This window comes from Tenebrio molitor, chromosome 8, assembly GCF_963966145.1.
Source record: "Tenebrio molitor chromosome 8, icTenMoli1.1, whole genome shotgun sequence".
NCBI classification, from domain to species: Eukaryota; Metazoa; Arthropoda; class Insecta; order Coleoptera; family Tenebrionidae; genus Tenebrio; species Tenebrio molitor.
In genome coordinates this window covers 10086773-10105124 of record NC_091053.1, presented here as the reverse complement: position 1 = coordinate 10105124, position 18352 = coordinate 10086773, and the positions used below count along the sequence as shown (strand labels likewise).

The window sequence follows — 18352 nt, the reverse complement described above, 5'->3', positions numbered from 1 at the left end:
TTGTCATGAATATGTAGCCTTAGGTAGTGAGCATCAACATCCTTTAACTCCTACTGATATCCGCCTGGAGGACGAAATCGCTAGGCGTAAGTTAGGCTTTCAGAAATTGTACCGGGATATCTTAGAAAAGCTTCAAATCGCTACCGAGCGCAACCGACAGGTTTATGATCTGAGACGGCGACCCGTAGAGTATCAGCCTGGACAGCAGGTATGGCGGAAGGACAAGAGTTTGTCAGACAAAAGTGCGCATTACGTGGCCAAATTAGGTCCGAAATACGTTGGTCCACTTACTGTCAGTCGAAAAGTAGGATATTGCACATATGAATTAGAAGATGATTCGGGAACAAAAAAAAGGTCATTGGCATGTTCAGGACCTCAAGCCAGTAAAGGAACCGCACGATCCCGGATAGTTAGTTTAGTAAGTCGGAATCGTTTTGGATTAAAGCAACCATAACCCTGCATAGTCCAGTTCACATAAATGAAGTTCGCTCCATGGTTGTCCGCGAGACAGGAGATCAGCTCGTTTTGGCTTAAAGCAACCATAACCCTGCATAGTATAAATCACATAAATGGAGTTCGCTCCATGGTTGTCCGCGAGACCGGAGATCAGCTCGTTTTGGGTTAAAGCAACCTAACCCTGCATAGTCTAATTCACATAAATGGAGTTCGCTCCATGGTTGTCCGCGAGACCGGAGATCAGCTCGTTTTGGGTTAAAGCAACCATAACCCTGCATAGTCTAAATCACATAAATGGAGTTCGCTCCATGGTTGTCCGCGAGACCGGGTTAAAGCAACCATAACCCAAATTTTCGTTGAAATTTATTCCGGATAAATTCTTTTAGATTTGTAGTACTTTTTGTGTGATCTGAATAACGCTTCTAAGGTTATCTCAGGTTGATGTCGTTAAGCTCACGTAAGTACGTGGAACAGTCAGGATGCCTGGTACGGTTTTGCAGTCCCGTTCTCGTATACAGTGAGTTTTTTTTAAGACTGGCCATAGGATTTTACATGCTAATTTTTCAACCCCCTGTTAACTTTTATTTTTGTGCAAATTACAAAGCCTAGCGCTGTTTTTAGATTAAACAATAATATTATCTAATCATTTACTTCATTTTGTAATACCTAAATGGTTGTAATAGACAATTTACAAACAAAATCTTATTTGCGAAAAATAGTCTGAACATTAATATTTTACATTTAATAACGATAGATTCATTATTTATGTTATAACAAGTTTCTTTACTTCAATAAAAATTAAATGAAATGTTCAAAATGGCCTCCAGAGGCAGTTAAGCAATTACACAATTAATTACATATCAAAATTACAAATATCAGGTGAAATTTTAGCCTACTGAAAATTTAAAATGGAAGCAAACGGAATTCAAAAAACCTCTTTTTGCTAGCTTATTTCTTGCTTCTAGTTATTAAATTGAAATTGTTTCAATACATTATCATATCTCACAACTTTACTACAAAACTGTGTTGAATATTTTCATGAGGACAATAGTTAACAGGGGGTTGAAAAATTAGCATGTAAAACCCTATGGCCAATCTTAAAAAAAACTCACTGTAGGTACACTGCTGGATTTCCGCCTGTGAGACATATTTTATTCGTTTAGTTTTTTTTTTTTTTGTCTGTAACGTCTAGATATATCTACATGTCCGCAATTTCATTCGCTTGTTTCTCTAAGACACCGAAGGTGCATTAGAGAAAAATTTTCATACGAAAATTTTTCTTTTGGATGAAAAGGGGGTTTGTCACCATTTTTTTTTTTGATTTAATTTTGCACATCAAGAAATCTATGGTTAGCAACGGACGTTTCTTTTTTTTAATTTGTTATTCTAAAAAAATCTTGCCTGTCAGAAAACAGAGACGCTAACCTGTGCCGTATCTGAATTGGTTATTTTGGGCAAACCTTACCATTAAATTGGGATTTCCAAAGTACCATAGTTTTCAAGGGTCAAGGTATACTGTCTGTTTCGAATTACCGCGCCTTGTACCCTGCAGCTCCATTTGGAGGATTTTACGGATATAGGCATTAGAGGTATGTGTCTCTCGCGTAAAATCACTGCGCCCTCACGATACGCTTTTAGGCATTGACCATCACCAGCAGTCTTGGGCACAACAGGCATAACAGAGCGAACATTCTGGTTTCCCATTATCGTCGATAACTACCCGTTGGGTATTTTCTCCGCCAAGAGGTATATGTGGATGATGTTAGGTATCGCCTCTTTACAGCAGATTTCTTATTTTGTAGAATATCTCAGCTCTATAATATCGCAACTCAGCTCTATAATATCGCAACTCAACAATATCTCAACCATCTCTATTAACCGAACCCAACCATTGAGTGCCTCAACTAACTCGGACTATCCCCACGATCCCGTCGAATATCTCGATCATCTCGACGACTAACGAATCTCGCCACGACCTGCAGCAATCGCTATAACCGAGGAGTTGAGTTCACCTGCACTAGGAAGAACGGCAAGCAAACAGATCAAACAGTTCCCATAACTTCAACTCTGTCACTACCCTTTTCCAACCGCCCCTTCAGAGCAACTTTTCCGTAGTCTTTTTTTTTACACTGAGTTATCATTTCGTTATATTAATACCGAGTGACTATAAATGATTGAAAATTATTTTGTTATGTTGGTAACACATTTGAAATCTTTAGTTGGCAACATCGTTGGCATGACACACGCAATTTTTAAAATTGAAACAAACGTCAAAAAAATCTAAATCGACAATGTACTTCGTGACTTAACCTAACCTAAATAGGAATGATTGACAGATGATGCACGAGAAGACTTGCACTACCAACTGCATCAGTGTTGCCAATCCACTATTTTCCTTCAATCATTTATAGTCACTCGGTAGTTTTGTAAGAGCCTTGATAGCTATCAACCTCCGCGTTCAATCTATTAATCATTAACTGTGCATACTAGTTATTTAACTCTTAGTAACAAGTTCAGAAATAAATCAAAGTACGAGGACACCCTCTCTACGTTATTTATCTTTTAACTTTAATTTAACATCGTCTGGCCTAGCTTGAGTCCCTACCTGCGGAGGTAAAGTGCGTCTATCGATATTTTGAAACGACTTTTTAAACACTAGTTAACATTTTGGGTCGTTTATGATGGTCTTATTACTAGGGGATTATTTACCTACCCTGTAACAAAAACTCTGGATGGTTATGGACTTGTACCTGCGGATTATTGAGGATCGGTTACTCACCACTTTTACAACAATCTTTGTTATCGGGCAATAAACCACTGAAGGAATCAAAAGGTCGTTTTAAAATATCCATAGACTCACTTTACCTCAATGAACCCAGCTCTACCGCGGGTGGCGCCCCAACCATCACCAAACGATATAGCCAAATTATGCCCTTTTGTCCAGATCGTACCGTGGCAAAGGTTGGACAAATTATTGAAAACTCTGACTCGCGCCTTTGTTTATTGAATATTCACTGTGGTGAACTACCCAAAAAGCAAAAAAATGAACTGTATCAGTTATTACAACGCTTTCAGACACGTTTTTGTTTTACTTTAAGCGATATTGGACAGACAAAGTCTGCTGAAATGAAAATTGAATTAACCACTGATAAACCAATCGTGTACGCACCTTATCGCTTATCAGCTGCGGAGCGAGAAACGGTCAAAAATATGATCACTAAGTTTTTAGACGCAGGGATCATTCGCAAATCACATTCATATTAGTTCGAAAGAAGGACGGAGGGACTCGTATGTGTATTGATTTTAGGGCTCTTAATAGAATCACTAAAAAGTTTAAATACCCACTCCCGCATATTGACGATCAGATTGACCGGTTGGGCGGTTACACATACTTTATTACTCTGGACCTGTCTTCTGGCTTTTATCAAATTCCGCTAAGCGAAGCGTCCATAGAAAAAACAGGGTTTGTCACACCGGATGATGGACATTACGAATTTCTTCGCGTCCCGTTTGGGTTGACCAACGCCCCAAGCGAATTTAAAAAAATAATGAATCGTTTTAGCTGATATCGCGATAATTTATATTGATGACATCATCATACCGGCACATACGTTTGAACAAGGACTTGAGCGATTGGAAGCGGTTTTGAAATAGTTGTTTACATTAGAGTACGGGATGTGAATTTTCCGGCACGACAACTAGTTTCGGGCACGATGGCGCAGCCGAATTATTGCCACAAAAATCGAAACAATGTTACATAGGACAATTTTTTCTCACGAAAGTATGTAACAACTATTCTTTAATTCACAAATTTTTAATAAACCATATTTTATTACAGACAGTTTTATTAATAGGTGTTTGTGGTGCCTGTCTCCGAAAGGAGTTATATACTCTGAAAATGGAAAATGTCAAGAGAAGATATTATATTGATAACTGACACAAAACCAATATTTGTAGATCGTTTGCCATTACCAATCCAAACTGGGTTGAAACTGTGAAGAAATATATGGAAGTCAGGTTAAATTGGTGTTAATACAATTAAAACAATTTCAAATAAAATTGACAAATATTTAAACCTTGATTGCCCTATGGACACAAGATTGAAGTTCCTAAAATGATTCGTGATGACTGATGGCCTTCCTTCAACATCAAAAACAAAATGTACTGTGTTGCAGCTACAGCTCAAACAATGGTGAGTTGTGTCACAAACTTCGATACAGTGCTTTAATCTACTTGAATTTTTAGCAGTTGCTTCCAATGTAACCATCCAACATTGAGAATTCCATCATCAGTACCGTAAGAGAAGCACCAGTACAACATATTGACATTCAACCCAGAATTAATAAAGCTGATAGTTACCAAATTGTTTCTGCATTGTTCTCTAAAGTGGAGAATTGTAACAATAATGTTTACAACTGTAACTTTACAAAATAAATTATGTTAATAATGTTGCAAATTATTAAAATGTCTTGTACTTAACCACTACTTCCTGGTGAAAACGAATCATCTTTCTTCAGGTGAATACAAGATTTTGGGGTTAGAATGTTTTGTATATTTTTATTTTCCAGTTGCACTTTACCACTAACAGCTAGTACTGGATAAAGTAGGTACACAAAACCATATATCAACTTCTGTGGTTTAGTTTTATTGTGCAATTTTGCAGATATTTATGAAATACCTGACAATTGTCAAACTTTTTGACATATACAGCTGCCAACCCAATAGGTTGTATTTTCCCTGTTACGATTATTTTCTTTTTTGATCGATATAAATTAAACAAACACATTTATCGGAAAAATTATACAGGGAAATGTGTTTTTTTACACTAAATTAAAGTAACGTATGGACACTTTAATTTTAAACTAACTGTGAAAAGAATAAATCAACGGTGTCCGCACATTTTTCCCGTACTCCACTAGATTTTTCCCACATTCCACTAGAAATTTTTGACATTGTACGGGAAATCGCACCTCCCTTGACCTAAAGTGTAAGGTAACGCTATATTTCCCAGATTGGGAGGCCGAAAAGGTTAGAACAGCACAATCTAACGTTAAAATTATCCAAATGTAGTTTTTTCAAAACTTCTGTGACTTATCTTGGTTTTGAAATAACAAAAGATGGCGTTCGCCCAGGTGCTAATAAAATCATGGAGCTGAACAATATGCCAAACCCGACTAATCTCAAACAGGTCAGGCAGTTTTTGGGGCTAGCTGGGTTTTTTAGAAAGTACATTAACAATTTTGCAACCCTCACTAAACCACTGACAAAGTTGTTAAGAAAAGACGTACCATGGGAGTGGAACGAGGAACAAACAAATGTCATTCAAACTTTGAAAACTTATTTAACAACGCGGGCAATTTTAAAAGTATTTAATCCTGATTTAACAACTGAAGTGCATACGGACGCAAGTAAAGATGGTATAGCTGGAATGCTATTACAAGTTGAAAATAAGCAAAAACACGTTGTCGTCTATTTTAGCTGCCAGACAACGACACTAGAAAGCCGGTATCATTCCTATGAATTGGAGACGCTAGCAGTCGTAGATTCATTTAACTACTTTCGCGCATATTTAATTGGGACAAAGTTCATATCAAACTGGTAACGGATTGTAGTGCCATTCGCAGTACAGCAACAAAAAGAGATATCATTCCTCGTGTAGCGCGATGGTAGCTACAGTTACAAGACAACGATTTTGAAATAGAATATCGTTCGGGAACGAGAATGACACATGTTGAAGTAGAATACCCCAACATGTGATGACAATTACTATTACGGAAGGGGAATGGCTTCTCGCCGCACAAATGCAGGACGAGGAGATCTGTAAAATTCGCGATATTCTATTAACTAAAGACGCAGATCCGAGCAATAAAACATACCACGATATATCATAAAAGGGAATATCGTCTATAAAAAGTTGGGCAGAGAAAGCAAATGGCTAGTACCAAAATCAAATAGATGGCAGATTTGCAGACTTTGCCATTTGGGTTTTGATAAGACTTTAACTAAGATTCAGGAAAACTACTGGTTTCCAAAAATGCGTCGATTTGTTTCTAAATATGTTTGTGCATGTCTTAACTGTCTATACTACAAAGCACCTGCGGGTAAAAGACCTGGGCAATTAAACCCCATCGATTAAGTTACCATGCCATTTTATGCTCTGCACATTGATCATCTAGATCCGTTTGTTAAATTATTAGTTTTGGTGGGCGGTTTTACTAAATTTAGTATTCTCGAGCTTGTACGAAATACAAAAACGAAATACGTCATCAGATGCCTTAAGACGATAATAATCGATATCTTTGGGGTGCCTGTCCGCATAATTACAAAGGAACTGCATTTACGTCACATACCTTCCGGCAGTTTTGTCTTGATCTGGGTATTAAACACATTCAGAATGCTGTCACCATGCCTAGGGCAAATGGGCAATGCGAACGGTTTAATGGGACCGTTCTCCTAAGAACGTCCTGCATCTGATTTACTCATAAAAACTTTATCTAAAGAAATAATCTAAATTTTGTGTGTCTTCTTCTTGTCGGGGTAATAACGATCTTCTACGGTGGGGTAATGGCGTTAACTGACTATTATTACCCCACATAGACTTTAATGTGACATTCCAGCCCTACTTATGTGTACACACAATTATTTCAATTTTTTATGGATTTATCTGGTTTACCAGTTAGATAATAATAATAATAATAATTGATGATTAGTATCTGTTTTATTTTTTTCACAGATGGCGCGAACTTACATCAGAACGAGCTCGATGGACCAAAGAAGATTTGAAGGGGGCTTTAAATGACATAGCTAATGGTATAAAAATTCGCCGTGCTGCTGAATACACAGCATTCCAATCAGTACATTGCAGTCGAGATTAAAAAACCAAAAAACTAATCCCGGCTCCAGATTGGGAAGAAATTCAGTTTTTTTCTGAAGAACAAGAAGAAATGATTAGCCAGCACGTAAAGCTTATGGCAAAACTTTTTTATGGCTTGACACCGAAACAACTTAGAAAAATAGCGTTCGAATTTGCAGAAAAAAATAATATTGCAAACACCTTTAATAATGTGAAGAAATTGGCTGGGAAAGACTGGTAGTATGCTTTCCTTAAAAGAAATCCACTTGTAGCCAAAAGAAAACCAGAAAACACCAGTGTTAATCGTATGACTTCTTTCAATAGGGAAGAAGTTGGAATGTCTTTCGATAACTTGGAGTCAGTAATGGTAAAATTTAATTTTACTGGAACTAGAATCTTCAACGTAGATGAGACCGACATTAGCACAGTTTCGGATTCAGAAATAATTTTAGCGGAAAAGGGGCAAAAGAGAATTGGTACTGTTTCTAGTGGAGAACGGGGACAATTAGTAACAGTAATAATTATGTGTATAATCCTAGAAATTCTACCTGAAAGGGCCGTTACCTCCCCCCTTGCAATTGTAAATTTTTACCAACATTCGAGATCTGTACCTCAACCAGCACACTTCGAACGGAGTGAGCTGGTAAAACGTTAATAAATTGTTATTATTATTAACAAGTCTTTATTCAAAAACATTCGACCTCACCGGGTCAAACATTGGTCCTTCGAGCCGGATCTAGTGCGAACAAGTAGTACAATTCACGAAATCAAACCGCGAGTTCTATCGATAAACGTGGTACGAAACTCCAAGAAGAATCGCCACTTCCAGGAACTCCATTCAACCCAGGATTCAAAGGTTCAACTTCCGACAACGTCCAAGGCAGGCGCTCCAACTTCCGAGGCCCATCACGTCGTCAGGTTAGTGTCTCTCTTGATTCCTACCAAATCTACATTAACGTTCAATTAATTCAATACACGCTTCGATTTGCACTGAGATCATATTATTCAAAACAATTCAAATATTCAATCCTCACACATATTCAAGTAACAATCCTTTCAAAATTTATTAAATCAATTTCACAAAATGTCTAAAAAACAACTCGCAGAGGTTGTAATTATCTTAGATACTGTGCAGACAAAATTGCAAAGAATAGAGGAATACGTACAAGGTTTTGATCCCACCAAAGCTAGCATCAACCGCTTAAAAACACGCCAACAAATTCTTGAAGGCATTAGAAAAGAATTTGAAGAGACTCAATATGAGTACGAAATATTAGATTCCAAAAATGACGAAATGAAACAAACTCACATCAGATCTAGAATAGCCTTCGAAAATAAATATTGTGACATCATGTCCGACATGATGGATATTATCGATAAGGTCGAAAATTCCTCTATTTCTCATAGTAACACGGCTCCAACGTCGGGAAACGCCGCTAAAGACGTACCTTTTAATCTACCTGTAATTAATTTAGAAACCTTTTCTGGCAGCTACAAAGACTGGACAAATTTCGAAAATTGTTTCAAATCTGTTATTGATGAAAACAAAAGTCTTAACAACAGGCAAAAATTGCAATCTTTAAAATCGTCCCTTCGAGAAGAAGCTTTGCGCGCGGTCGAGTCTTTATCAATATTAGACGAAAACTACGATAAAGCATGGGAAATATTAATAAACCGTTTCAAAAACACTCGCTTAATCGTGCAAGATCACGTCGCGTCAATTCTTAATGCTTCACCTATTAGCAAACAATCTCATTCCCACCTTCGCGAATTATTGGACACGATAACAACAAACATCGCGGCACTCAAAACATTAAAAATTCCGGTAGATTCATGGGACGCCTTAATAATCCCAATAATTTCTGAGAAATTAGACTACGTCACCAAAAAAGAGTGGCAAACATCCCTTGACACTAGCGTACCCACTTACAACGAGTTCGTCAAATTCTTAGAAAAACGTTGCATTGAATCATTAAATAGCTTGTCAACTAAATCCTCAAATCAAGCAACGAATAACTCACTTCAAAAATCAAATCAATCAAACAAGCGAACGGTCACTTTGGCTGCTACAAACAAAAGAACAAGTTTCTGTACGTATTGTAAAAACTCATTTAATTCACCAGTGCGATGAATTTTCAAACCTATCAGTTCAAAGTCGAAACGAAAAGGCCAGAGCAATGAAACTCTGCCTAAATTGCCTCAGAAATAATCATACCACTTCAGATTGTCGCAATACAGCCAAATGTCGTAATTGCAACAAAAAACACCATTCGCTATTGCACATTGAAAATAATCAAACTGAAAATCCAGATCAGGGTGATTCGTCATTAACTTTGAATAATCATGCCTATGCTACAATTCAAGACACCGTAGTCCTAGCTACTGCAGTTGTTCTAATAAAAAATGCCAAAAATGAGTACAAACCATGCAGGTTATTTTTAGATTCTGGTTCAATGTCGAACTGCATAACAAGAAAAATGTCAGCAAAATTAGGACTTAAACCTCGAAATGAAAATTTTGAAATCAAGGGTTTAAATGGTACGATCAGTACCGCAAATCAGTCGGTTGTCATAGACATCAAGTCTAAATACAGCTCTTATCAATTAACAAAAATAAAATGCATTGTCGTAGACAAAATTACTGAACATTTGCCGTTAGTAGCCATAAACCCATCAGGATTGGAAATTCCCGCAAATATTCAACTTGCCGATCCAAAATTCTACGAAAGTAGTGAGATTGATTTATTGCTACGCGCCGCTCTTTTCTGGGCTCTATTATGTATCGGACAAATCGTCTTACCTACGGGATTAGTTTTGCAGAAAACGCACTTTGGTTTTATTGCCGGAGGTCCGTACAACAATAGGGGTTCAAACAAAAATGAGCCACCAATAAACACAACCGCCTGTAATTTGTCTGTAGCCGCGTCTCTTTGTAACAGTACTTTAGAAGACAAGGTCTGCAAATTCTGGGAAATCGAAAATGCAGGTGTCGGGTCTCATGAAGAACAAATGTTATCTTCTGAAGAAATTCATTGTGAAAACCATTTCAAGGCAAATACCAGTCGCGATTTAGACGGTAGATTCATAATAAAACTGCCAATCAAGAACGAAAAACTAGACATTGGCGAATCCAAAAACTTGGCACTAAAGCGCTTTTACAATACCGAAAGAAAATTCGCGAAAAATCCAGAATTAAAACTGGAATATTCAAAATTCATTCAAGAGTATCTGCAATTAAAGCACATGCAATTAGTTAAAAATTTGCCCGATAAAAACTCCATATACCTACCGCACCACGCTGTTTTAAAGGAATCAAGCACGACAACTCGCTTGCGAGTAGTTTTCGATGCTTCAGCCAAAACCACAAACAATCGTAGTTTAAACGACAATCTAATGTGCGGTCCTACAATTCAGCGAGATTTATTTTCCATAGTGGTAGAATTTAGAAAATTTCAATACGCCCTAAACGCCGACATAACTAAGATGTATCGACAAATTCTTATCCATCCAGATGATAAATATTGTCAGTTAATTCTTTGGCGCAACAACGCGACTGAGCCAGTAAACACATACGCCTTGACAACGCTAACTTATGGTACAAAACCTGCGAGTTTCATAGCAACGCGATGTTTAAAGGAATTAGCCGAAATTAACTCTCACAAATATCCAAGGGCCTGCGAAATTATCAACAATAACTTTTACATGGACGACCTGTTGACGGGAGCAGATTCTTTAGCGGAATTAATAGAACTCAGAGATCAAATCATAAAAATACTTAAACAAGGTCAATTTGAATTGCGTAAATTTCAATCAAATAATATCACAGCTTTACCCACGAATCAAAACGACGAACCAAATTTAACGGTCCAATTAAACAAAAACGAACAAACAAAAACGTTAGGCTTATATTGGAACCCTAAATTGGACACACTCAATTACGACATAAATCTAGATGACATTCCGCGAAAGGTAACGAAACGCATAATTCTGTCGGTCACATCCCAAATATTCGATCCGCTTGGACTCATCGGTCCCGTAATAATGAAAGCAAAAATCATTTTACAACAACTATGGGCACTCAAATTGGGATGGGACGAAGCGGTCCCTATGTCTATTCACTCGGCATGGACATCGATGTTAAACGAATTAACGCATGTAAAAAACATAAAAATTCCGCGCTTGATAAGTTCTTACCCACAAGGCAAGGTGATAGAACTGCATGGATTTTGTGACGCATCACAACTAGACTACGGGGCCGCCATATACCTGCGAACGCATAATAATGAATCGAACGAGTACGACATCAGATTAATATGTGCAGAATCCCGCGTTGCCCCCTTAAAAACCATTACGCTACCGCGATTAGAGCTTTGCGGCGCCCTACTACTTGCGCGACTAATCACAAAGGTGAAAAACAATATTGTTCTCAATTTCTCACGTCAATTTTTGTGGACTGATTCGAGTATTGTTCTGGCTTGGATCAACACCCCACCTAACTCACTAAAAACCTTTGTAAGTAATCGGATTTCGGAAATAATTTCCTTAAGTTCACCTCAAGACTGGCGCCACGTTCGATCCGAAAACAATGCGTCTGACATTCTAAGTCGAGGTGCCTACCCTAACGAAATAATGAAAAACAAAATGTGGTTCACCGGACCACCTTTCTTAAAAAATCACGAAAGTCAATGGCCACAATCGAACATAAACGTTGGTCAAATGGAAATTGTAGAATCACGAGCACCCGCCCTAATTTGCAATCTAAACGTTGAAATCGAATTTCTCAAAAAATTCTCACAATTCAAAAAACTACAAAGAGTCACGGCGTGTACGCTCCGGTTCATAAATAATTGTACAAGTCAAGACAAAAATTTGAAACCAAATTTATCAACCACCGAACTAAAAACCTCTACTATGACAATTGTGCGACTCCTCCAAGAATCTGAATTTCAAAACGAAATTGTATCATTAAAAAACGGAAAACCTTTAAGCAATAATTCGAAATTACTTCCTCTGAACCCATTTCTTGACAATTTCAATATCATACGCGTCGGTGGAAGACTAAAAAACGCAAACATAAATACTGATATCAAATACCCGATATTATTGCCAAAAAATAATTTTGTGACTAAATTAATAATAAAGCACACTCATGAACAGCAGCTTCTAGCGGCACTCCGCCAAAAATATTGGATAATGTCATCACGCAGTGTCATACGGCAAGTATTACACCAATGTCATAAATGTTTCAAGGTCAAACCAGTAGTGGCAAAATTCAAAATGGGAAACTTGCCCAATCACAGAGTGCAACCTGCACGTCCGTTTGCAACAACTGGTGTTGACTACGCTGGGCCTGTTGACCTCACCGGGTCAAACATTATGTTCTATGAGTGCATCAAGAAATTTTGTACCTGGTTTCTGTATTTTCCCAAGGAGAGGAATATCACTTCTTCTAATGAAAGATGGTCCTTCCGATGCTGCCTACCATATTTCTAAAAATGAATGGTCTAACGAAGAACTGTTTGTAGTTTGGCTCAAACATTTTACAAAATTTGTAAAACCAAGTAAGGAAGATTCTGACATCTTAACCCGCACTCTCCTAAAAGAACAATTACTGGAGAAGAAAGAGAAACATGAAAAAAATAAAAACAAAAAATTATTGAAAAATGACTTTAAACCCAAAACAGTTGTAGAAGTTAAAAAGCGTAAAATGGAACCAAGTCAATCAAGTTCATCATCTGATGAGGATGTTCAATTACGGGATTTTTCCGATGATGTCGGCAGTGAGGAATCAGACGTTGAAGAAAAATGTATTATACAGGGTGATCCAAATTTTTTTAAATGCTCTAGCAACTTTATTTCTTGTCCGATTTCAATAAGCGATATAGCAAATAAAAAGGCGTTTAAGGGACTATGAACTGCCATATAATATTTATTTTTTAAAGAAGCAGTTTAAGTGGGGTGATATTAAACTTTCTTATTTTAAATTGTGACATATGTTTTTCATTACTTATTTTTAAAGTCACTATTTTTCTAAATATTGCTGTATAAAAATATTATTTGTTTTTTGAAAAGTTTTGAAGAAATAAAAATGTTTAATAAACAATAATTGAGACATTTTAATGAAAAAGCGAATAAAATCAAGTTGCTTTGTGAGACCTGTCAGCTACAGCTAATCGTGAGTAAAAATGAATACCTTTGAAGAAATGACCGACATGTTACATGTCAAATCTAAACTTCATTTGAGGTACGGAAACAACGTGTCCTTGTCAAATTCTTTTGCGTAACAAATGCTCTAGATTTTATTCGCTTTTTCATAAAAATGTCTCAATTATTTTTCGTATCCAACCTCCACCCGGCGGCACGGCAATTTTGCCGGAGTACATACACTATTACGGATAATACTATCAAGTAATAGTGCAGTGCTTATCAACATAATTACCGGTACCGGTAATGTTCTTGGTGTAAGAGTGACTGGTAGTAACGCGCAGTTGATTGAGATATTGGAAACTGAAAGTAATGAGCGCAAGGAGCAGTTCGGTATCATCACAAATTTGCTGCAAGAACAAAACCATCAAAGAAATCACATGTTGACTCTTTTAGAAGGACTCGGCGGACAAAAGAGAAAACGACCCAGTGAAGACTGAAACCCCCAAATTTTTTTTTTTGACTACAGAACTAACATATTTTAATTTGGAAATGTAGAAATATAAACTTTTTTTGTTCGACACTGTCAGAATTTGACAATTTTCTCCTGTGTGGTAGGGTTTTTCAAATCTAGAAATACTGCTAAAAAATCAAATTGCTTAACTAAAAAATTTTTTCCTCAATAGAGCTCGTGATAACACCTTTTTTAATGCTTTGGTTTCAGCCGATAAAGGCTACACACCTTTAAATTTAAGTGATAATATAATTTCAGATATTGTTAAGCCAAATATACCTGACACTATAGCAAATATAAAACAGAAGTCTACATGGGAGATACTTTAAAGAACTGGAACAACCAGAAGTTAATGTTCAGGCCTCTCATGCATGGCTTAAGAAATCAAATATTCACCCGGAGACGGAGGGTTTTATATTTGCAATACAAGATCGTGTTATAAATACAAGAAATTATAAAAAACACATATGCCGTTTACAATCGATAATTGATAAATGTAGGATTTGCGGAACTGAAGGGGAAACAATTGAACACATCATTTCTTCTTGCACCGTTTTGGCTCAAAGCGAATATAAAAAACGTCACGATATATTCGCTAAAATTATACACATGAATTTAGCTGTTAAATTCAATTTATTAAAGAATACACAACCACATTATAATTATACACCAGAAAGTTGTTTGGAAAATGACAGTTACAAGTTATATTTTGATAGAACAATTTTAACTGACATTCATATTAAGCATAACAGACCAGACATTATAATTTTAAATAAACAACAAAAGCAAGCATATCTTTTAGATATAGCTGTTCCAAATTCACACAATATAACACAGACATATAACACAAACATTAATAAATATTTAAAGCTTTCCGTTGCTATGAGAAATCTTTGGTGTTTAGAAAAAAATTCGATTTTACCATTTATAATTTCAGCAACAGGAATAGTACCGCAATCCCTTTTTAAAAATTTAAAAATTTTGGACTTAGAGAACACATTGGTGGTTGAAATTCAAAAAGGTATATTATTATACTCATGTCACATCGTGAGGAAATTCCTTAACATTGACACAGAACATAAAACACAAAAAAGTCAAAATGCGGAGGCGAGACGCCGGTAATTATGTTGATAAGCACTGCACTATTACTTGATAGTAATATCCGTAATAGTGTATGTACTCCGGCAAAATTGCCGTGCCGCCGGGTGGAGGTGGGATAGTAATAGTAATGAAAAACATATGTCACAATTTAAAATAAGAAAGTTAAATATCACCCCACTTAAACTGCTTCTTAAAAAAATAAATATTATATGGCGGTTCATAGTCCCTTAAACGCCTTTTCATTTGATATATCGGTAATTGAAATCGGACAAGAAATAAAGTTGCAAGAGCATTTAAAGTTTTTTTGGATCACCCGGTATGTGGCGATTATGGAAAAAACGAGCTCTGGTATAGATGTACTTCATGTGGCTTTTGGGCTCATTCAGAGTGCAGTGGAGTTGAGACTCCGAAAAACTATAAATGCGATCTCTGCATACAGCGAGACAATGTTAATGTTAAAAGTCGTCGACTGAATTTTTATATTATTTTAACAATATGTTTTATAATTTATTTGTTTTATTATTGTTCTTTTGTGAAGTGTTTCAATAAAATTGTGTATTCAGATCATCTTATTTACTCTGATTATCATTAGACCACCTATGACTCTTATTACCCCTCTGGGTAGGGAATCACAGTCAAATGACATATAACTCTTATAAAAAAGTGCATGGTTAAAAATGAGACTTTTTAGTTAGTAAACTGTAAAGTACAAACATTAAGCTATCTATTATTTCTTTTTACATTATGCTAGCTGTTCAAATTGTTTTTTTCTGGGCATATTTGCTTAGGTGAACGCCATTCCCCCACTCTCCCCTACTAAGCAAAATTTGGCATTATTCGACAAAAGATTGGCCACAATCAACCAATGAAGAAGAGTTAAGACCATACTTCAAGAGAAAAAACGAGATCACATGTGAACAAGGATGTGTACTATGGGGATACCGGGTTCTCATCCCAAATAAGCTCAGAGCACATCTGCTAGACGAGTTACATTCAAGTCACTTGGGTACAGTCAAAATGAAACTGACTTCTTAATGAAGTTTTACTTTTAGTTTCAAGAGAGAAGAAAGCAAACAATAATGTGTGCCGCCGGTTAACAAAAAGAGTAGAAATATTTGCATACTATGGAGAAAATTGTGAAGACGATGCAACTCATAATTTGGACAAATTGAGGCATTTTTTGTCTGTCAGTAAATTAAAAGTGAAATCTAAAGTACAAGAAAATGAACAAGAAAATGAATTATTATCTTGCAGTGTTTCTGTGGTGGAAAACCATGTCACTTTCAACGATAAATTTGACTTGCAGCCAGTGTCATATGTAGGAGATTTCGAAATTTAAAACTGATATTTTGACCGTTTAGTCTTGAAGCCCTTGGAGCTATACCTGAATTTATTAAGCCGTTTTGTAGCCTATTAACAACTATTTAATAAGGGAGCTATGGACTCGTCTTTTTTTGGGACACCTGTATAGCAGAAGAGTTGTGTGTTTGTGTTGCCAAAATTTACGATCTAAGTGAATATTATTTGAATAAATTTGGAGAAGTAAATTATATTGGAAAAAAATTACGTATCGACTTTGAACAAAAAATTGTTGGATGCAGCAATTAATTTGCTCATCAAAAACTGCAGGACGTAAGAAGAGAATATGAAAAAAAATCGTCAAAGACATGTTACGATGAAAATGGGAATTTTTCAGAATATTTAATTTTAGTTGGTTCCAGATTTTAATTTCATTTATTTATTGTTAATTGTTTTAATACACTAATTAATAAAACGTGTATTTTAATAATATTTTTTGTAATATGTAGTTGTTAAAGGTGGCTTTCCGGACTGTTTATCACCATGTAAACAACCTCATAACGGCCGGAGTAAAGGCCCTAACGGACGTGTATTGTACAATAGTTTTTGTAATATCTCTACAATCCATTCACAATTATCTTTTTGAAATACATTTTTTTCAACGCCATCGGAAAAACCGAATGATTAATAAGTGTGCGAAGGACGTCGTCATGTCAACCGTTGTTTATGAAAAAATGTAGTTTGTCAGATTTGTTCAACGCTTAACTTTCCGTTGAAAATAAACGAATGAAATCAATAAAAAAATCGCGATCAAGATATTCCCCATGTCCGGATGGCCGCAGAGCATGTGAGGCCATCGTTATTCCCTGCAAAATCGCGCTTGTGTTAGTGTTAAAATTGTGAAGCATCATCTTCGATCTCATCTACATCTGCTAGTGGCATACGGATTTCGATTAATTCAAGGTGTGTCCCATAACATTAAACATTAATTGTACCAATTGTAAAAAAGTTGAAAAATAAAGTTTAAATCTACTATAGTTATTTAGTCATTCATAAGTATAACGGCCTCTCCCGCTCATAACGGCCGCCGTTAACGGACTCCGGCCGTTATGAGGTTGTTTACATGGTGGCAAACAGTCCGGAAAGCCACTTTTAACAACTAAATAACAAAAAGACATTTACATTTGAAATTAATATTAAATGAGGAAAAATTATTAAGTCAAACAACTCCATCAAGCATGCCTATAAAATTAGTTCGGCCAAATGCTCGAGCCGCGCTGGAATCGCGTTTCAAAAAATTGGGTACCAATGAAACGTCTTACTATAGTTTAATTGTCTGTGATATAACCGCAAATCTCATCCATAGTCGAACAGTGTTCTGTTAAATACATGACCGCCTTGGTGCGTAGTAACTGTAATTCGTCACCCACCTGTTGATCTAACTTAATCGACATAGGAAACCGTTATATTGTTTACCTAAGAAGTGTGTTACGTACCGTAGGTATGAATTAGTATACTTATATGAATATTTTTCTAAATGCTCCAACACAACCTCAATATTTTGTTTGCTAAACACATGCCCCATTTAAAAGTCATGCCCGGGCTAGTTGGTAGTTAATGTGGAAGGTAAGAGTGTAGTAATCTACACACTTGCCTCCAGTCTAGTAAAGTTGAAAATACTTACTTAAGTTAAGTTTTGTGTTTTTAGGCAATGGTGCGAAATTACATAAGAAAATCCAATAGGGGAAATCAGTGGCGTAGATAAGAGGGAGGGTCCAGAGGGTCCAGACCCCCCCAGAGCTCATCCATATTTTTTTTACAACTGAATAACATTTTTTCAGTATATACATGAAGCATGGATGTAGTATTAACAGGAGGGAGCATTCCCTATACCGTCAATGCTTTAGATGCGGTACCAGTCGGCCACTCTCTAGTACCACTTTATGACTCTTCTTAAACTAGCCGCCAGCGTTAATGACACTGTTG

The 18352-nt window shown here is 36.4% G+C and overlaps 2 long non-coding RNA genes across 3 annotated transcripts in view; both read right to left on the bottom strand.

The window, feature by feature from the left end:
* The window catches only part of LOC138136328 (uncharacterized), a 284939-nt gene that overhangs the window by 132014 nt on the left and 134573 nt on the right, over positions 1–18352 (bottom strand). The window lies entirely within an intron of this gene.
* LOC138136330 (uncharacterized) lies at positions 4434–5138 on the bottom strand. Its single transcript, XR_011161255.1, has 3 exons — positions 4937–5138; positions 4533–4871; positions 4434–4448 (listed from the first exon to the last, which is right to left on the bottom strand). It is a non-coding gene; the product is annotated as an uncharacterized lncRNA (long non-coding RNA).